Genomic DNA, 21,094 nt, shown 5'->3' on the forward strand with positions numbered 1-21,094 from the left:
TACACTGTATATATCCAGAAGTCTCTTCCTGGTGTTTCTGTGGATGTGACGAGGAGGGCACAATGCTTCATACATGATGGACCTGCCCAGTTGTGTGCAGGTTCTGGAGCCGAGTTTGTGCCTTGTTGTCCTCTGTGCTGGGATGTTCCTACCCCACATGTCTACCCTTATGTCTCTTGGGGCATAAACCCTACTGGTTGACATTGGCTAAATTCAAGCACAGTGCATACTCTTGGCTGCTCAAATTCATATAGCCTTTAAATGACGTTCTAATACGCTCAGTTTTCAAGCAGTACTAGATAGAACCAATAGGATACTCTTATATGAAAGACTTAATGCCATCCGCACAGATACATTTGCCGCCTTTGAGAAGTTCTGGGAGCCCTGGTTGTCCTCTTCCTATTCCACTGATTTTCACTATTGCATTACCTTATAGCCAACTCCTTCATGTGAAGTGCAATATTATTATTTATATTTAGTTTATCTGACAAGTGATATATGTGACTGTGTAACCCCAGTATTTTCCTATGTACCCATATATGTACACTTATTGGAATGTTACCCATTTACTTTTCTTTTCATTTATCTTTATATTTTGCTGTATTTTGTGATATACTGTTTCAAAACTTCAATAAATAACTTTTGAAACCTAAATTGCAGAAGAAGAGTCACAAGAAGGGTTTGGCTACAACCAGCGCATAGGTCATCAATAATAAAAAGCGGACAACCCCTTTAAAGGGGCTGTGCAGGCTGTATACACTAAGTATTTACAATTAGTCATATAGAGTACTATACCCACCACTGTTGTTGGCTTTTGTTTCAATAAATTATTTTTTATTATCAATTGGATTTATAAATTCCTTCAAGGGCAACATTCTGCTACAAAAACTGCAATTGGATTTATAAATTCCTTCAAGGGCAACATTCTGCTACAAAAACTGCTGCATGAATAAGACCCCTTTGTAGTCAACCATGTTGTCTTTATTTCTTTTTATTGTTCCACTGGAAATGACTATGGACGAGATTTTATATATAATATAGATACCAAATTAAGCATTATATCAACTGCAAAACCACTGGAGTAGTCTATGCCATTAAATGTGGATGCCTAGAGCTATATATTGGCAAAACGACACAAAAATTGAGGAGACGTATCTCAAACTATTTGAGTAATGTAAACATAGAAGCTGACACTTCCCTATTTAGACATGTACAGTATGTACATAAGGGAGACGCTAGTAGCCTTCATTTTTAGGGCGTTAGTAAAATCATGTCAGGCCCCAGACAAGGAAATATTGATAAAAGATTACAGTAAAAAGAAGCTAGATGGATCTATCGCCTAAAAAGTCTAACCCCTCAAGGGTTAAATGAAGGATTTACCTTCGCCTCTTTTCTTTAAGACTGCGGAACTATATCAATACTGAGGAACCGATATGGCATAAATTGTCTAATCTAAGGCCATTAGATCTAGATACTTAAATAAAAGTCACAAGATACGGACCCCCAGAATTCTCCTCCTGCTCTCTCCCAATTCTTTTGTGATGCCCTATTCTACTTCTACTCCTACTTACAATGTTTACAAATGAAGATAGTGGTAGGGGATCGAAATGACCCTACATTTAATAATATTGACAATAAGAGACAAATATAAAGGATATCTTCCTATCTGCAAACAGCCATGACAGTTAATTGGTGGTCAATTGATTAAAGTAAAAATAATAAAAAATAAGAAACATAGTATAATAAAATCAAGATAAACATAGAAATGATTAGATCAATATATCTTACATGAATATTGATAGTTCCCCTGAATAATTTAATAATAAATCTTGATCAAGTAATTCATAGATAAATTAATAAAAACGGAAAATACCTAATTAAATGAGGATATACATGATTTCTATATTATGAATTTATTAAAAACATAGGTACATGATTAGGAATAGGAAGTAAATCGATAAATGAAATAAATATAAAAAATAAATAAAAAATTATAACTATATGTAGTGAGATGCCAATTAATATAATCATGAAAAATAATCATCATGATCATGTAATTGTATTTAAATCATAATAGGTGCTATGAGCAATGCAACATTGTAATTAGTTCATCCAGGATGAGTTGTAGTAGGGGGCATCATAATAGCATATTCATTGCAAAGAAAAAAGCCCCAGTTAGTTCACTAAGTCCCAGCTCATGCGCAGTGGTAATAAAAGTAAGCAGTGGTTCTAAGTCCCTGAGCGCGTGCAGTCAAAGCGCTGAAATGACATGCGCGGGAATTCATGCAGGTCATGCGAGTATAGCACATAGAGGGGCGGTATTGGAGAGATAAATAAGTCAGCTAACTCGGAGTAGGAACAGGTAATGTAGCCCCAATAACAGAGGTTATAACACAACTACAGGGAGTGCAGAAATTTTAGGCAAATGAGTATTTTAACCACATCATCCTCTTTATGCATGTGGTCTTACTCCAAGCTGTACAGGGAGTGCAGAATTATTAGGCAAGTTGTATTTTTGAGGATTCATTTTATTATTGAACAACAACCATGTTCTCAATGAACCCAAAAAACTCATTAATATCAAAGCTGAATATTTTTGGAAGTAGTTTTTAGTTTGTTTTTAGTTTTAGCTATTTTAGGGGGATATCTGTGTGTGCAGGTGACTATTACTGTGCATAATTATTAGGCAACTTAACAAAAAACAAATATATACCCATTTCAATTATTTATTTTTACCAGTGAAACCAATATAACATCTCAACATTCACAAATATACATTTCTGACATTCAAAAACAAAACAAAAACAAATCAGTGACCAATATAGCCACCTTTCTTCGCAAGGACACTCAAAAGCCTGCCATCCATGGATTCTGTCAGTGTTTTGATCTGTTCACCATCAACATTGCGTGCAGCAGCAACCACAGCCTCCCAGACACTGTTCAGAGAGGTGTACTGTTTTCCCTCCTTGTAAATCTCACATTTGATGATGGACCACAGGTTCTCAATGGGGTTCAGATCAGGTGAACAAGGAGGCCATGTCATTAGATTTTCTTCTTTTATACCCTTTCTTGCCAGCCACGCTGTGGAGTACTTGGACGCGTGTGATGGAGCATTGTCCTGCATGAAAATCATGTTTTTCTTGAAGGATGCAGACTTCTTCCTGTACCACTGCTTGAAGAAGGTGTCTTCCAGAAACTGGCAGTAGGACTGGGAGTTGAGCTTGACTCCATCCTCACCCCGAAAAGGCCCCACAATCTCATCTTTGATAATACCAGCCCAAACCAGTACTCCACCTCCACCTTGCTGGCGTCTGAGTCGGACTGGAGCTCTCTGCCCTTTACCAATCCAGCCACGGGCCCATCCATCTGGCCCATCATGACTCACTCTCATTTCATCAGTCCATAAAACCTTAGAAAAATCAGTCTTGAGATATTTCTTGGCCCAGTCTTGATGTTTCAGCTTGTGTGTCTTGTTCAGTGGTGGTCGTCTTTCAGCCTTTCTTACCTTGGCCATGTCTCTGAGTATTGCACACCTTGTGCTTTTGGGCACTCCAGTGATGTTGCAGCTCTGAAATATGGCCAAACTGGTGGCAAGTGGCATCTTGGCAGCTGCACACTTGACTTTTCTCAGTTCATGGGCAGTTATTTTGCGCCTTGGTTTTTCCACATGCTTCTTGCGACCCTGTTGACTATTTTGAATGAAACGCTTGATTGTTCGATGATCACGCTTCAGAAGCTTTGCAATTTTAAGAGTGCTGCATCCCTCTGCAAGATATCTCACTATTTTTGACTTTTCTGAGCCTACTACCAATTGAACAGTGAACAGTGTCTGGGAGGCTGTGGTTGCTGCTGCACGCAATATTGATGGTGAACAGATCAAAACACTGACAGAATCCATGGATGGCAGGCTTTTGAGTGTCCTTGCAAAGAAAGGTGGCTATATTGGTCACTGATTTGTTTTTGTTTTGTTTTTGAATGTCAGAAATGTATATTTGTGAATGTTGAGATGTTATATTGGTTTCACTGGTAAAAATAAATAATTGAAATGGGTATATATTTGTTTTTTGTTAAGTTGCCTAATAATTATGCACAGTAATAGTCACCTGCACACACAGATATCCCCCTAAAATAGCTAAAACTAAAAACAAACTAAAGTTTTTTGGCTTCATTGAGAACATGGTTGTTGTTTAATAATAAAATGAATCCTCAAAAATACAACTTGCCTAATAATTCTGCACTCCCTGTATATCTTGATAAGGCCGTATCACAGGATTTAGTAGGTGATGTCAGAGTAGGAGGCTATAATTAATCCGCACCACGCCCATCAAACACTAACTGCCCGATCCTCTGAAGACACCAGAGATGCTGGCGAAACATGTCGGGGGCAGTGTTTGATGGAGTTTTAGTGCAGTAGTGACGCTTCTATCAGGACAAGCACCAAATAGAAAGCATTAGGTGGTAGGCAGGGGCAGGGACAGTGTTCGATGAGAAGAGTCTGGTGCTAGCGCACAGCTACCAGCCTCTCACTGATATAATAGCACTGTGCCACTAACAGTGTTGTCAATTTATTCCGATAATCAAAGAAGCAACACAACTGATATTTTTAATATAGTTCATTCAATGGTCAGATAGGGATTTTACAACAATTGATATTAAAAGTTACGTTTTACAAGTATCATCTAAAGACATATGTAAAAATAGGGCAAATAGTAGTCTATATGACTAATTTTAAATACTGTGGCAGTGGAGCTGCCAGAGGGCCACATGACGGCCATTGAAAGGGTGTATCTCACCCAGAGGAGCCTGGGTGAGAACAGAAAAGTCCTGGCAAAGCATGGAAAGGGGGTGTTGTTTGCACCAGGAGTGTGTCACCAAGGGCCCCGGCCTTGGTGGAGAAAAGGCCCTAGATATAGATGGCCACTAAGCTAGTTGGTGGACACCAAGCTACTTAGCTTAGCTGGCTCCAGCTAGTCCAGGGCGGGCTTTTACTGGGTACAGGCAATGTGTTGAGTGGGTGCCTGTTCCCCATGCTCCACTCCGGGATTTAAGAATATGCCCATGTCCAGGGATGCTATTTAATCCTTTTGCTGGACTTGGGTGGGGCTCTCAGTCTGAGGAAGGAGCAGGCTGTGCCAAAGCCTGTGGGAGCCGGGACCCTCTGACCCTGTGTGGGGTAAGCACTTCAGTGTTTTGGGTTGCTGGGTGGTAGACCCAGATCCTGCTAGAAAGGGACTATGGCCAGACGGCTGAGGATTTTTTTGGGTTTATGTTTTGGTTGCTGTTTGTGCATTAAGACTGCCAAATAAATGCACTGTGTGGACTGACGCTTGATGAGCGGAACCTGCTAAGGCTTGGAGCCTGAGACCCTGACCCTAAGCGGTACTTACAAGAGATGAGTCAGGGAAACCTATTTGTTTAGGTAGAGCCCAGACGGGCAAGGTGTTTTATTTTGGCTTTGTATATTTTTCGTTATGCCGTGTGCCACAATAAAGCACAGTTTGGCACCTAAATCCTGGTGTCCTTGGAGAAGTGTGTAGTTGCGACCCCAGTGAAAGAGAGCTACCCAGGGGCGTAGCTATAGGGGGTGCAGAGGTAGCAGTCGCTACCGGGCCCAGGAGCCTGAGGGGGTCCAAAGACCCTTGTGCCACATAAGACACTGTCATTATAGAAAGTGCATACTGGTCAATTTACACCTCTGGCTGGAGGGAAGGGGTTAGGTTAAGAATTTGGCATGAGGGGGTGCCCTTTTAATGTTTGCCTCAGGCAGCAGGAAGGCTATATGCTCCCCTGCCCCTTGCCAACAAGCACTGAGGGACGGGGGCCCAAGCTGAACTCTTGCACCAGGGCCCATGAGCTTTTAGCTATGCCCCTGGAGCTACCCCTTACAATACTTACCTTAAAGTGCCTTAACATATGCTTGGGTCTATGTCATGTAGTACAAGGCTGTATACACTACTCACAAAAAGTTATGGATACTTGGCGTTTCAGATTTCACCTCATGCAGCATAAAGGCTAGGTGCACCCCTGAATGACTAGATGAATTATGTTATTCAATTAGTATGGGCTTGTTACTGTACCATTCACAAAGTGTAGGGAAGTTCTGTATTGACTAGACACACTTGCCCACACGGTAACACCACTACAACCAAAGGCAAACAGTAGCTGATGCATAGTGCTCTCCTTGACATCTCCAACATCGTTGGTGGCTATCATTCCTGCTCAGCGTGAATCGACTTTCTTTAGTGAACAGCACTGAGGCCCACTGGTCCCTCATCCAGCATAGATGCTCCCTGGTCCATGCAAGACGATGACGCCTGTAGTCAGGTCTCCTTGCAGGTTGTCTAGCACACAGACCACGCTGATGTAAACGGCTTTGAATAGTCTGACGTGACACTTGAATGTGTCTGGAGTTGTGTGGTGGTTATCATCTGGTTCCACAGGGCATTGTTCAAAATTAAAGGACGTCCACTTCTCTGCCTTTCTGTGACTCTTCCAGTCTCTCTGTATCTCTGTTGCAACGTACTGAAGACTCTCATCTCAGTGGCCACTTCTGTCTGAGAACATCCTGCTTGAAGCCTCATAATGGCGAAGTACTGTTGATCAATTGTTAGGTGTCATCTTGGTCTCATGATGTCAAAATGTGAACATCATGATGAGGAGGACTGTTTAAATACCAATTCTAATTGTCCCAGGAAATTTTGGGTGATTCATGGATCAAACACCTGTTGTGAATTTTGCCGTTAAGTTCCATGTTAGAGAACAGCAAGTTGTAAATTGAACAGTTGGACATGTGCATTCAAAAGTTTAGAAAAGGTTACATTAAGTCCACCTGAAAAGGTTAGAGTGCATTTTAAGTTCATGCTAAAATTTCATCCATAAGCCTTTTTGTGAGTAGTGTAAATTGATGACCTATCCTCAGCCACCACAGATGATCAGCTGTTTAAAGAGGAGGCCACATTATATCCGTCCACTGCTTTCTGGTCATTACATTGTGCCTTGTTTCCCTTGCAGCGGCAGCGTAGTGCAATGAAAAGTACTCACTCAATTCAAGTGAATGGAGCGAGTACTTGTAATTACACTGCGCCTCTAAAACGACGGGCAGGGTAATGAAGAGGAAGTGGCACTTGCATGGAGCACCACCCTCTCTTCAAACAGCTGATCAGCCAATCAGATATTCATGACCTATCCTGAGGATGGGAGGGGGCGCCATTTCAGTTTTCCCTTTAGGCAGCCCTGCCGGAAGAAGTAAAGGGTGGCTGCCAGCTCAGAGGCTGTGCATCAATACAGATGGAAGCGCTCATTGCTAGAGTACAGGGGATCTGGTGGTCCTTTCACTTACTGACCACTCAGCTTCACGCGCTCCTTCCATCGTCCAAGAGACGTCTGCTCTCTGCTTCGCCATTCAGCCTTGCAGGCACAGAGCGCACTGCTGAACAGTGTAGGAGGAGCCTGGGAATCTGCCTGTGCACTTCTCCCACACAGTGCTGCAGCGTGATCTGGAACTGCAGGGGTTGGCTGAAACTGATCATCAGAAACAGGACAAGGTGAGAATTACAATTTAAAAAAAATGTTATTAACACTGAGGGGACATTACTACTGTGAAGGGGGGCACAGAGAGGGCATCACTACTATGAAGGGGTGCAATGAGGACATAACTACTGTGAAGACACAATGTGGGCATGACTACTGTGAGGGAGAAAAATGAAAGCATAACAACTGCGAGGGGCACAATGTTTTAAAGTATGGGGGGTGCCAAACCCTTAGGCAAGCCACTGCTTCTTCAATTCAAATTTGGCAGCTATATGCCCTAACCTCTGCCTCATATCAAAGAATATCCTCCCTGACCTGGTGATACAATGACAAATTGTTTTTTTAAAGGAGGAGGTTTATGGAGGTTCATCTGCAGATCAAGTTGTAGATCTGGTATGAGCTGGTTCTAGTTGGTTCAGCTGTGGCTTCTGACATTCTGGACATCAGCTGATTGGCTATGTGGAGTTTGTGGCGGGAAGAAATGCCCTTTATAAGATGGCACCTTCTGTGCTCCGGTTCCAGTCTGAAAAGAACAGAAGAAGTAGCGCACCACCCTCCTGCCCATTTATCTTAAACTTTGGACTGTCATGATGTCTATTAGTGGGGAGTTAGTCTCCCAGCTCAAGCTGGGGGGACGTGGTTTCAGCTAAATTGATTATTGATGGTTATTATATTTTCATATTTGCAATTAAATATTTTAAATCCATTCAATTCAATAAAAATAACTGAAATTAAGATGTCCATAGCTTTTAAAAGGCACTTTTGCCCCGCCTATCCCACAGGCGACCTTGATAAGGTGGTACATGTAGCTGTGTGTGCTCCTCCTCTCATTGGTTGCTGGATGCACATAGAGGTGACTAGGAGAAGCACATTATATGTGCAGGGTCTGCTCTCCTGAATCTAGATGCCCAATGGCATTGGTAGGTTTAGAGTAGGACCTGCCTGACTTAGACCACCTTGGCGCTGGTAGGCGGGCACAGATGTGTTTTGATCAAAATATATTGGCTGAGAGTCTCAGATTTTATCATATCAGAATGAGGGCTTAGTCCATGTATAATGTTTGCATCTATTGTGCATTATTTTCCGTGATTTTTTCTGTCACAAGGATCAACCCTATTAAACCAGACATATAGGCTGGTAGGGTTGATCTAGCTGAGTAAAATGATACTTGTATTGTCTTTCTAGGCGACGGCATTGTGGAGAAATGAAGACTTTTATTTGTTTGCATATGAGCCATTGGAGAACCAAGTGGAGGGCTTCTGCGGTTTGAGCATTTGCCCAAACACCCCCCTCCCCTTGATTGACAGCGCTAGACTTTACATCTAGTGCTGAGTTCTTGAGCCTGCAATTCATCTGCAAACACAGCATGTGCACCTCGTTTTATGCAAGCTGCAAAGATGATTAGGGCGTGCGCGCTCTTGGTGTCATTCCACCCGGAAGTGGAGGTGACTGCTGATGAAGCCGAAGATGGGGTGTGCATGCGCTGTGCAGTCGCAAGAACTCAGCACTAGATGTGAAGTCTAGTGCGGTCAATCTAAGGGGAGTGGGGCTTGTTTGGAGCACCAGGGGCATCACTGAAGCAGTGCTCAAACCACATAAGCCCGTCTTTTATACAAATAAAAGTCTTCATTTCTCCACATCGCCAACACCTAGAAAGACAATACAGGTATCGTTTTAATCGACAGATCAACCCTACCAGTCTATATGCCTGGTTTAATAAGGTTAATCCTGGTGACAGAGCCTCTTTAAATGTCAACCCCAATACATCACATAACTTCCTCTATTTTTGTATCTTTACATCTATTAAATTTTTATAATATTTTAGTTTATAATTCATTACTTTCATGCCATAAAAATAATAAAATTGTTAATAATAGAATTGTTTTCAGCATTTTTGCCACAATATTTGATTTATGCTCTGTGTAATATTTGTTTTTTTTCCAAATTCTAAGTTTGTAAAAGTTATATTGAGTTACAAACACTTTCTAGATTGATACTTCCACATTACAACATGTTTTTTTCTGTGGCAGGACTTCAAATGAATGGGGAGAAGGGACAAAATTTCTGCAAGACATCACAGGCTGCCTCCTATCTCCCCTGAGGACAAAAGGATCAGACATTTTGATATCCAATCAGCGGTTGGGGGAAAGTTGGGAGACCGCCATGCACATTAGATAAATGGCCAGTGTCGCAGTAATCTAATGTGTATGGCCAGCGTAACACCTTTAGCCTATGGAGTAGCAGCTCTAGAAGATTCATCATACGACCATACATCCATTCTTTACCTCTGCTAGAAGTTAATATCTTTTAGGGTTCGGCCACCCGTTTGGGTTTCCTGATGCAGTTTTGAACGCCAAAACCAGGAGTGAATTCAAAAAAGAAGAGAAGTATGTGTCCTTTATACTTTCTCTCTTTTTATGATCCACTCCTGATTTTGGCTTCCAAAACTGTATTCAGAAATCTGACCATGAGGCAGTATCTTTAGAGACGCTGGATCTTCTGGACGTTTGAATAAACTGATGACATTTGCTGCATTTGGAATAAATGAGAGCTACTTGGACACAGTTATCTAAGTGAAAGTGAAAGGTTGTGTTATATAGAGCAGTTTTCACTTGGCATTTTCCGGGGAATATAATCAGATACGGTACTTTCCAGAAGGTACAAAGTTCAAACCATTTACTTTTTGTCTGAAGTCTGACCAAGTCAATTAGTTTAGCAATAAAACATGAACAATATGCCAAGCGGATGTGAGTAATACATCATCAACCTCTGTTCTACTCATCATTTTAGGGGGTGGGGGGGTAATGACTAGTGTCATAAGATTTGTGCGTTTATGATTTGGCAGAAATTGCACTAAGTTCAGAAATATACTGCTGTGCTGCTGCTGTTACTACCGATACCAGTTACAGTTGTATTGTGGCCACTCCTGGTTCTTAAAGACATGGTGACCTTTTTTTTCTTTTTTTTTAGCAAGGACTTAGACTGAGACTGTTTTGGTCACTCTGTGGCCTTGGTCCTATTCCTATGTGGCATACAGGTTCCATGTTCACATTCGTGGGCAGTCAGGAAATCCAAGAAAGGTAGGTGTAGATGCCACAAGAACCCAAGGATACACAGAGCAGATCTATACAGACTGATACAATCCTGTAAGTGACATCTAGGTGGGTATTCCCTGGTAGGGAGACTCCCAGAGAACCTCATTGGTATTATAGGACAGGCAAATGCCAGCAGTTACTTTGGGCACAAACCAGCTCTGATGGATCTGTTGGCGCACCGCATTGTCCTGAAAGATTGTCACTTGTATTACAGAGAAAGGTCTGCATCATTCCAGAAGGGGAGCTCCCTTACAAGCTGGTAGTCTGGAGATACTGTTGCACAAAACAATCTGCCTTCCAATTGAAAACTCACAATGGCATTTGTGCAGGAGGCAATGACGGACATTTTAAGAATTTATGCTCTTTACTGGAGAACCAACACAACAGCCTATTAGGACATATGGTAATAGAGTTTACATGATCTTAGTTTTCTTACATAAAAGGGGGTATACAAGGATTACTTTCCTCTTCTCAACTTTCATATCTCTACTTTGGAAGAAAATCCTCAAACAATTAGCCGTCTATATGACACCACAGGTTGCCACCACTAGATTACTGTTTTCCAAGCAAGAAATGTTGAAGTGAATGGCCACCTTTGAGCTACTTTAGCTCAATCAATAAATTGTAGTAAATTATACAAGCTTGTAATATACTGTCATCACTTCTGGTGATGACACAGCAAATGTAATAAAAGAGATATCCACAGCTGGGTATGATTTGCAGCAGAGCACTCCATCAGCACATGCCAGCCTGCATAATGCTGGTCGTAGCCGTGCATAGATTCCTGTATGGTCCACATGTACTCCCTGGTTCTGTAGTCTGCAGATATTTAGAGACCATAATGCGGTGTTCTAAATTCATAATTTATCACCTATCCACAGAATAGGCGAAAAATGTCTGACCAATGGGACGCCCATCAATCATGAGAACCTGAGGTCCTGTACTCACCATTTGAACAGAGTGACTCATGCTGCGCCATGCAATGTCTATAGGACCGCCAAAGATAGCTCAGTGCAGTACTTGAGTATGTTCACTAGTTACAAACAAACTGACAAAGCAAAGTGGTCTCAAGAGGCAGAGAAATGCTCAAAGCCCCAAATTCTGTTGCACATTTATAACTGCCCATGTGATCCGTTGCTAACAGCAATTACCAGCAAAACTTCATACAATGGAGAATGCCTGCAATGGATCACATGCCACAAGAACATCCTACACAGAATAGCCAAATGTGTGGATGTGATTGATTATGTAAAAGAAAACACTGCAAAAATTGGTGCACTACAATGGTAAATGCAATTGACAATATATGGCTAAACCCTCACTCTAATATAAAAAATTAGACTTTCAGAAATATATTCTTATATCAAGAACATACCGGAGAGACCTTGACGAGGTGTACGGGCTCTGGTATGTTCTTGATATAAGAATATATTGGTGAAAGTCTCATTTTTTATCTCAGAGTGAGGGTTTAGCCATATATTGTCAATTGCATTTACCGTTGTAGTGCACCAATTTTTGCAGTGTTATGTCCACTAGTTCCATAAACTTTGAATGGAGCAGCAGTGTGTGTGTGTGTGTGAGACCACCATTTCATTCAAATTGGTGGACACAGGACCTCTGTTTGTATGATCAGTGGGGTCCCAACCTTTATATCAGACACCTATGACCTATCCTGTTGATAATTGGCAGCTAGTTGCAGGTACCTATGAACCACTCATTGGTATACCAGTAGAAGTAAATGTTTCCCAGAATCTCCTACGCTATTAGTAGTCTGTAAACTTGTAGCCATCTTCAAGACCTGTCAATGGTTTAATGCAATGGCTAGAACTGAGGATTTATTTTTTATTTCAATGAATACATTTTTTATCATCTTAAAGGGCAGAGCACCTTCATCCACTCTGCCTTAACCATAGCATTTAGGTACATGGCAGAAAACAACTGGGGTAAAGAAAAGCCTAGGTTAGACTTGACAACACACATTGAGGCTGCTTTTAAACCCCCTAAATGATCATATATTGTATATACCCCTGCTATTAAAAGCCCTAAACCCCTAAATTATCTTATATGACAATTGACTTGACACAAGTTTCCTGTAAAATGCCTTGGTAACATTTTGGGATTGTTTGGGATGAAAATGCATGCTGTGTATGCCTATCATACAACTGCATTATTTTCTTTTGCTGGGACTGTAGTGTTTATGTATAAGTAACGACTATACCAGAAAATAATGATTGTTCATCAGTAACAAGAAATGGAAACCCTCTTTTCTGAGAAATTCTATATAAAGTCTCTTCCAGTAACTTGACATTTAAGTGTGATGTTTGTGGCTGTCTTTGTGTTAGATGTCTTATACAGAAGCTTTTTCTTTTACATTGTGACTTTCACAGTATTTTATTGTAATATGAGCTTATAGATACATACAGTACGTGGATAAATCCAACTACTCACATGATGACAGCGGTCCATGAACCCGTCTACACTTACAGTAGTTGAGAAAAAGAATATTATGGTTGCCTTTACCTGGGTCCTCCATCATGTGACATTTTAGAGGACAGAATGAGGCCTGTGATATATGTTTGATTGTGGCATGGAGCTGGTGAACTCTGTATATAGGGAACTGATCTATTGGTTGAATATGATGTACCATGTCATGGCATGCGGCAGAGAGTTTCCTATCAGAGTTCCTATACAGGCTCCAATGTACAGTTAGTAATATCTTTCCCAAATTACAGTTGAGACCTGGTGAGGATGACGCCAATATCTGAATTGGTAATAATTAGATTTGCTAAGCTTTGGGGGCAAGGGTCTGTTTCAGGGTGTCAAGACTTTAGGGAAAGAAGAATTTCCCTTTTTGTCACTGGGCAGCATGAAACATCGGCAGGCACCAAAGCCTAATTTTAGATGTCATATTTTAGGATTTATTTTATTTAGAACCATCGTAATTATGGAGAACTGAAAGACCCCCCTTCTATTAAAAGTATACAAAGCCATGTGGATAGGAGTGTCAAAATGATTCGTTGAATCTGTGTCGCACAGTCAATAAATACATAGCATGGGTGCATTCACACTAGCGCGTTTTGCAGTAGATCTTTGTGATAACAGCTGATCATGATGGATTCTAATGATTGCTATAGGACAAACTGTGGCAAAAATAGAGTTGAAGCGCCGTAATCTTGCGCATGTGCGAGTACGCTGCATGTCAGTGCTGGCATGGTGTTCCTTCCCTCTGCTGGCATCAGCCTCGGGGAACAAACTGTGCATACGCTAGTTGGCATGCGCAAGATTACGGCGCTCTGTGTGATGTCGGGGGAGCAAGGAGGAGATTCGGAGGATGCGAGGCGGTGCTGGGCTCCTTCACAGCTATGGGAAATGTATATTGTGGACGTGCTAACGGCGATCTAGCAGCACATGTCCTTAGCTCTATAGGCTAAAACTAGCTGACAGAATCCCTTGCTGTTCAAACTCAGAGTTACCACCTGCGCATGCCCTGGTCTTTACACCGTGTGAGCCATGAATTTGTGTGATCTCATGAAAGGGAGCTTTCAGTAGCATCCCAAGAGGAATAGCGGATGGCCTTCATCCTGTCCCAGAAGATGTCAATTGCATTTACTGTGTTGGTCGAACACCTTACTCAGCTGTTGGTACAAATTCCCTTTTCTTCTTCCATTCCATTTACAATTCACTGGCATTTGCTGTAAGTCAGACACAAAACAAAGAACGTGATGTATGGTGGGGCTATTCCAGCCTGCCATACTGCCATACATCCCCACTGGGTGGACAACCATGTCTCCTAAGTGGTGGAATGAGTCTAAGAATTAGACTCTTTCACGACAAAAGCTCTCTACTAATGAGTATTGGGAATCTAATAGATTTCTGTCTACCTTGCACTACCTGACTTCCACTGGATCATTACCTTATCTCTTTTAGTGAGTGATTATTCTATTCTTTATGTAGTTGCCGGTGGTTTCGGGGAGTGTTTCCTGTAACCTCATTCTTTCTCTTTTCTGTTCACTTTTCCACATTTTGCCTTTCCTCTCTTATCCCCCTTCACTTTTTGTATTTCTATTTCTTCTCTTTCCACGGTGTTGTATATTTTGGGATATAATTTCCTTAAGCTCTGCTCATATTGGGTATCTGCTATTTGTCCCTCTTGGTCTTGTGTAGTGAACTTTTACGTTATATGATTGTACAATATTCTCGGATATCTCACAATGTAACTGATTATAAGGGTTTACCTTTATGTTTTTAGTTTTTTTTATAAAATGTGCCCCCACCCCAATACAAGACTGGTGATAGCTTCATGAAAACCATGCTAGAGAAGGCTCAATCTTACCCATAATCAATTATTTCAAATACATTATCATGCCTTCTGTGGAGCGTATAGATATAAATTCCTTGTAGGGCAGGGATCTCAAACTGCGGCCCTCCAGCTGTTGCAAAACTACAACTCCCACAATGCCCGGACAGCCTACAGCAGGGCATTGTGGGAGTTGTAGTTTTGCAACAGCTGAAGGGCCGCAGTTTGAGATGCCTGTTGTAGGGTGTTGTACGAAAAAAGGATTACGTTTATTAATTAAGTTTGGGCCTTAATTGTATCTCAACGAAACTAATGATGAGCTATAAGATGGAGACAAAGGTTATCTAACCATACACTTCCAAATGGTGTCATCCGAATGCTATTCCTCCCAAACCCCTTACACTTGCACACTCTAGCTGCTGCTAGAATCCACTGGCAGTGGCCTGTCTTCCCTGAGAGATTAAATCCATCATAAACTATCCTTTTTTTCCTTCAACATCTGTTGTGTGGGGAGATTGGCCGATCCTGATAAAAATGACGGGTTAAACTGACATTAATCTAATGGGCAGTTTTGCACTGTTAGGCTACTTTCTCACTCGCATTTTGTTCGGATCCGTCATGGACGGACCCGTTCAGATAATACAACCGTCTACATCCGTTCTGAACGGATCCGTTTGTATTATCTGTAACATAGCTAAGATGGATCCGTCTTGAACACCATTGAAAGTCAATGCAGGACGGACCCGTTTTCTATTGTGCCAGATTGTGTCATAGAAAACGGATCCATCCCCATTGACTTACATTGTGTGCCAGGGCGGATCCGTTTGGCTCAGTTTCATCAGACGGACACCAAAACGCTGCAAGCAGCGTTTTGGTGTCCGCCTCCAAATTGGAATGGAGACGGAACTGATGCAAACTAATGCATTCTGAGCGGCTCCTTTTCCATTCAGAATGCATTAGAATGCAAACTGTTTTGGATGGCTTGTAAGAGCCCTGAACGGATCTCACAAACAGAAAGCCAAAACACGAGTGTGAAAGTAGACTAAGTTACACATAAAGATGTATTATTTTTCTTTTTATTAATTACAAGAAAAAAGATATCCAAAATTCATGGCTTAATTTTCTTTTGATCCTGTTGCTGGATGCAAACCAAAAGCAGCAGGGGCGGACACAGATAGCAGGAGGATCCTGTGCAAAGAATGTGCCTGCCCTCCCTTCCCTCAGTGTTTTGTGGCAACGGGCAGGGATGAACCTAGCCTTTCTGCTGACAGAGGCACAAATTGAGATGTGGCCCCCCTATGCCAAATTCTCAACCTAACTCCTTCCTCCAGCCCTACTGTTAAAGACATACTTGGAAACCATTACATACAGAGCTGCAAACATACAGGGTAATACAGCGCCACATAACTGTTACATCCAGTGACGTCTTCTCCGATGTAGACATTATCTTTCCTCATCTTCTCCATTCAAACCAAACCGCCATGATGACTTCTTTCAGCCTTCTCTTGTCTCTGCAGAGTTTAACAAAAAGATGCTAAATAAAATAACAAACTAACAAAATAAAAATAACTGCACCCAGAAAATAGTATTTCTGCCACTAATAGTGTATCCATAATGTCCCACAAAAATTATTGCTCTAAGCTGATAGTGTGCCAGGGTGCCCACCACAGTAATAGTGCTCCCCAGAGTCCCACCAATGGAGATAAATTATCTGCCAGAGTGCACTCAGTGTTAACAGTGCCCCCAATAGTAATAATGTCCCTATTGTGGCCAAAAGTAATAATGCCCCCATAGTGCCCATACTAGTAATTATGTTCCCTGTAGTCCCCCAGTAGTAATAATTCTCCTTTCAATGAATGCCAGTAGAAAAATGCCCCCCTTATAATGAGCACCAGTACAAAAATAGCCCCTATAATGTGTGACAATGCAAAAAAAATACCCCCTTCCTTTCAGACGGGCAGGGATGAACCTAGCCTTTCTGCTGACAGAGGCACAAATTGAGATGTGGCCCCCCTATGCCAAATTCTCAACCTAACTCCTTCCTCCAGCCCTACTGTTAAAGACATACTTGGAAACCATTACATACAGAGCTGCAAACATACAGGGTAATACAGCGCCACATAACTGTTACATCCAGTGACGTCTTCTCCGATGTAGACATTATCTTTCCTCATCTTCTCCATTCAAACCAAACCGCCATGATGACTTCTTTCAGCCTTCTCTTGTCTCTGCAGAGTTTAACAAAAAGATGCTAAATAAAATAACAAACTAACAAAATAAAAATAACTGCACCCAGAAAATAGTATTTCTGCCACTAATAGTGTATCCATAATGTCCCACAAAAATTATTGCTCTAAGCTGATAGTGTGCCAGGGTGCCAACCACAGTAATAGTGCTCCCCAGAGTCCCACCAATGGAGATAAATTATCTGCCAGAGTGCACTCAGTGTTAACAGTGCCCCCAATAGTAATAATGTCCCTATTGTGGCCAAAAGTAATAATGCCCCCATAGTGCCCATACTAGTAATTATGTTCCCTGTAGTCCCCCAGTAGTAATAATTCTCCTTTCAATGAATGCCAGTAGAAAAATGCCCCCCTTATAATGAGCACCAGTACAAAAATAGCCCCTATAATGTGTGACAATGCAAAAAAAATACCCCCTTCCTTTCAGATCAGACCACCATATCAGACCTCAAATCAGATCCTTAAATCAAACCCCCATATCAGATGCTCAGACCCCCAGGAGGACGGGTGAGTACAGCTCTCACAGCGCTTCACTCCCCGCCTCCTGCAGATTAGGGAGCATTTCCATAATGGAAACACTCACTAGTATGAATGGGCCCCCTCCCATGCTGGGTCCCTGTGCAGCTGAACCGACTGCACAGACGGTATGTCCGCTCCTGCATAGCAGTAGCATTACATTCTTTACAGCAGGGATGCTCAACTTGTGGCCCTCCAGCTGTAGTAAAACTACAACTCCCACCATGCCCCGCTGTAGCTGATAGCTTTACAGAATATGTATTTGATTGAGAACCATTTGTAACTGGAGAATTAATTCACTGACGCATAAATTGTGTCTAACCATGGGCAGCATGGCGGCTCAGTGGTTAGCACTGATGCTTTGTAGCACTCGGGTCCTAGCTTCGAATGTGACCAAGGACAACATCTGCATGGAGTTTGTATGTTCTCCCTGTGTTTGTGTGAGTTTCCTCTGGGTACTCTGGTTTCCTCTCACAGACATACTGATAGGGAATTTTGAGCCTTATTGGGGACAGTATGTGATGATAATGTCTGTAAAGCGCCGTGGAATATGTCAGCGCTATATACAGTTGCAAGAAAAATAGAATGAAATGGATTTCTGCACAAATTGGTCATAAAATGTGATCTGATCTTCATCTAAGTCACAACAATAGACAAGCACAGTCTGCTTAAACTAATAACACACAAAGAATTAAATGTTACCATGTTTTTATTGAACACACCATGTAAACATTCACAGTGCAGGTGGAAAAAGTATGTGAACCCTTAGACTAATGACATCTCCAAGAGCTAATTGGAGTAAGGTGTCAGCCAACTGGAGTCCAATCAATGAGATGAGATTGGAGGTGTTGGTAACAGCTGCCCTGCCCTATAAAAACCACACACCAGTTCTGGGTTTGCTTTTCACAAAAAAGCATTGCCTGATGCCTCACACAAAAGAGCTCTCAGAAGACCTACGATTAAGAATTGTTGACTTGCATAAAGCTGGAAACGGTTATAAAAGTATCTCTAAAAGCCTTGCTGTTCATCAGTCCACTGTAAGACAAATTGTCTATAAATGGAGAAAGTTCAGCACTGCTGCTACTCTACCTAGGAGTGGCCGTCCTGTAAAGAAGATTGCAAGAGCACAGTGCAGACTGCTCAATGAGGTGAAGAGGAATCCTAGAGTGTCAGCTAAAGACTTACAAAAGTATCTGGCATATGCTAACATCCCTGTTAGTGAATCTACGATACGTAAAACACTAAACAAGAATGGATTTCATGGGAGGATACCACAGAGGAATCCACCGTTTACAGTTTGCACAAGAGCACCTGGATGTTCCATAGCAGTACTGGCAAAATATTCTGTGGACACAACACTATGTGTGGAGAAAAAGAGGCACAGCACGCCAACATCAAAACCTCATCCCAACTGTGAAGTATGGTGGCGGAGGCATCATGGTTTGGGGCTGCTTTGCTGCGTCAGGGCCTGGACGGATTGCTATCATCGAAGGAAAATGAATTCCCAAGTTTATCATTTTGCAGGAGAACTTAAGGCCATCTGTCCACCAGCTGAAGCTCAACAGAAGATGGGTGTTGCAACAGGACAAAGACCGAAAGCATAGAAGTAAATCAACAACAGAATGGCTTAAACAGAAGAAAATACACCTTCTGGAGTGGCCCAGTCAGAGTCCTGACCTCAACCCGATTGAGATGCTGTGGCATGACCTCAAGAAAGCGATTCACACCAGACATCCCAAGAATATTGCTGAACTGAAACAGTTCTGTAAAGAGGAATGGTCAAGAATTACTCCTGACCGTTGTGCACGTCTGATCTGCAACTACAGGAAACGTTTGGTTGAAGTTATTGCTGCCAATAGGTTCAACCAGTTATTAAATCCAAGGGTTCACATACTTTTTCCACCTGCACTGTGAATGTTTACATGGTGTGTTCAATAAAAACATGGTAACATTTAACTCTTTGTGTGTTATTAGTTTAAGCAGACTGTGATTGTCTATTGTTGTGACTTAGATGAAGATCAGATCACATTTTATGACCAATTTGTGCAGAAATCCATATCATTCCAAAGGGTTCACATACTTTTTCTTGCAACTGTAAGTGAAGAAAATAAAATAAAAAATAACCAAGCATTAGCCGCAGCCTTTGTATAATTGATGTTTCTCTAGGAATTGAAATGCATATCTAATGTCAGTAGATTGGATGCTAATGTCATCAGTAGAGCACATAGGGTTACAGTAAATGATCTTGCTGACTCATAAATGTATGTCTAAACACAGTTGCTTTGGGTATATTATACATATTGTATGCATACCGCACAGGGTAGGAGAGGTGAGAGTCCGCTATCCATATAGTCAGGGTGACGGTGACTAGACATTTACAGCATATACTTGTGCCTACTCACGGCAGCCAACGCAGAGGTCTCTGTATGACAGAGATAAAGAGCTGCCGGATCTTTCTATGAAATTACATCTATGTTCTTAGAAATCAGCAGCGATCTTGAGTTACAGCTACCACAGACATTTTAACTTATTCCGGTAGCAGTTTTTTATGGTCTGTGGCGTATGTGTCATTAACCCTTAGTTATGCTATAGAACATGGCCTGTGCTAGGTTTAATAAAACTCATTTTCTTCAATAAACAAGAAGATGTAATGGACAAATGATATTTTCCTTTTCTCTGTGTCCCTCAAAGGACCAGGATAGGACTGCATTAGTAATTCAGTATCATCGCCAGTATTGTATGCTGTTTGTATTAATGTCACATATGTAAATTGGCCTTTGTTCAGTTGTCTTTGTGGTCAGACAACATTTATTTGACATTTAAAAACCCAGTATTTGGCTCATTGACACCAGAAGTGTCTGTCTGCATTGTCTGTCCTTCACTTTAGGTGAGCTTCGCTATTATTAATATACTGGAACACAGTACAGAAAAAATAAATCTAACACCACATGTCCATAAATATTAAATAGGCCGTGGACATGAAAGTCTGTGGTCTGAATATTTAGTCAGTACTCTCTCCAGCCTGAAATGTATTCATCTTCAATTGAAGTCTTGAAGCAGTCATTCAGCCGACAGCTGTCTCTCCTGATCCCCTGCTTGATTCGGCCGGTGTGCCTGTGTTGTCAGTAGGGAGAGGGAAGCCGCTGCCGGGCACTTCTGACAACCCCTTATCACCCTAAGAACAAAAGAATAGGACATGTTAAAAGCCAACTGTCCGCTCCTTATCTCCCACAACATCTGCCATCAAGGAAGAGTTGGGAGGTCCTCATACACATTAAATGGTTGACTGGTCTTTCAGGAATCGGTGGGCCAATGATTGGCCTGCTTACTATCTTTCATGCATAAACTGAAGACAGGGCCACCAACAGAAATGTAATGGTTCCATTTAGTTAAATGCAAAGAGCTCTCTGTGC

Source organism: Bufo gargarizans, unplaced genomic scaffold (assembly GCF_014858855.1).
Source record: "Bufo gargarizans isolate SCDJY-AF-19 unplaced genomic scaffold, ASM1485885v1 original_scaffold_1171_pilon, whole genome shotgun sequence".
In the NCBI taxonomy this organism is placed as follows: Eukaryota; Metazoa; Chordata; class Amphibia; order Anura; family Bufonidae; genus Bufo; species Bufo gargarizans.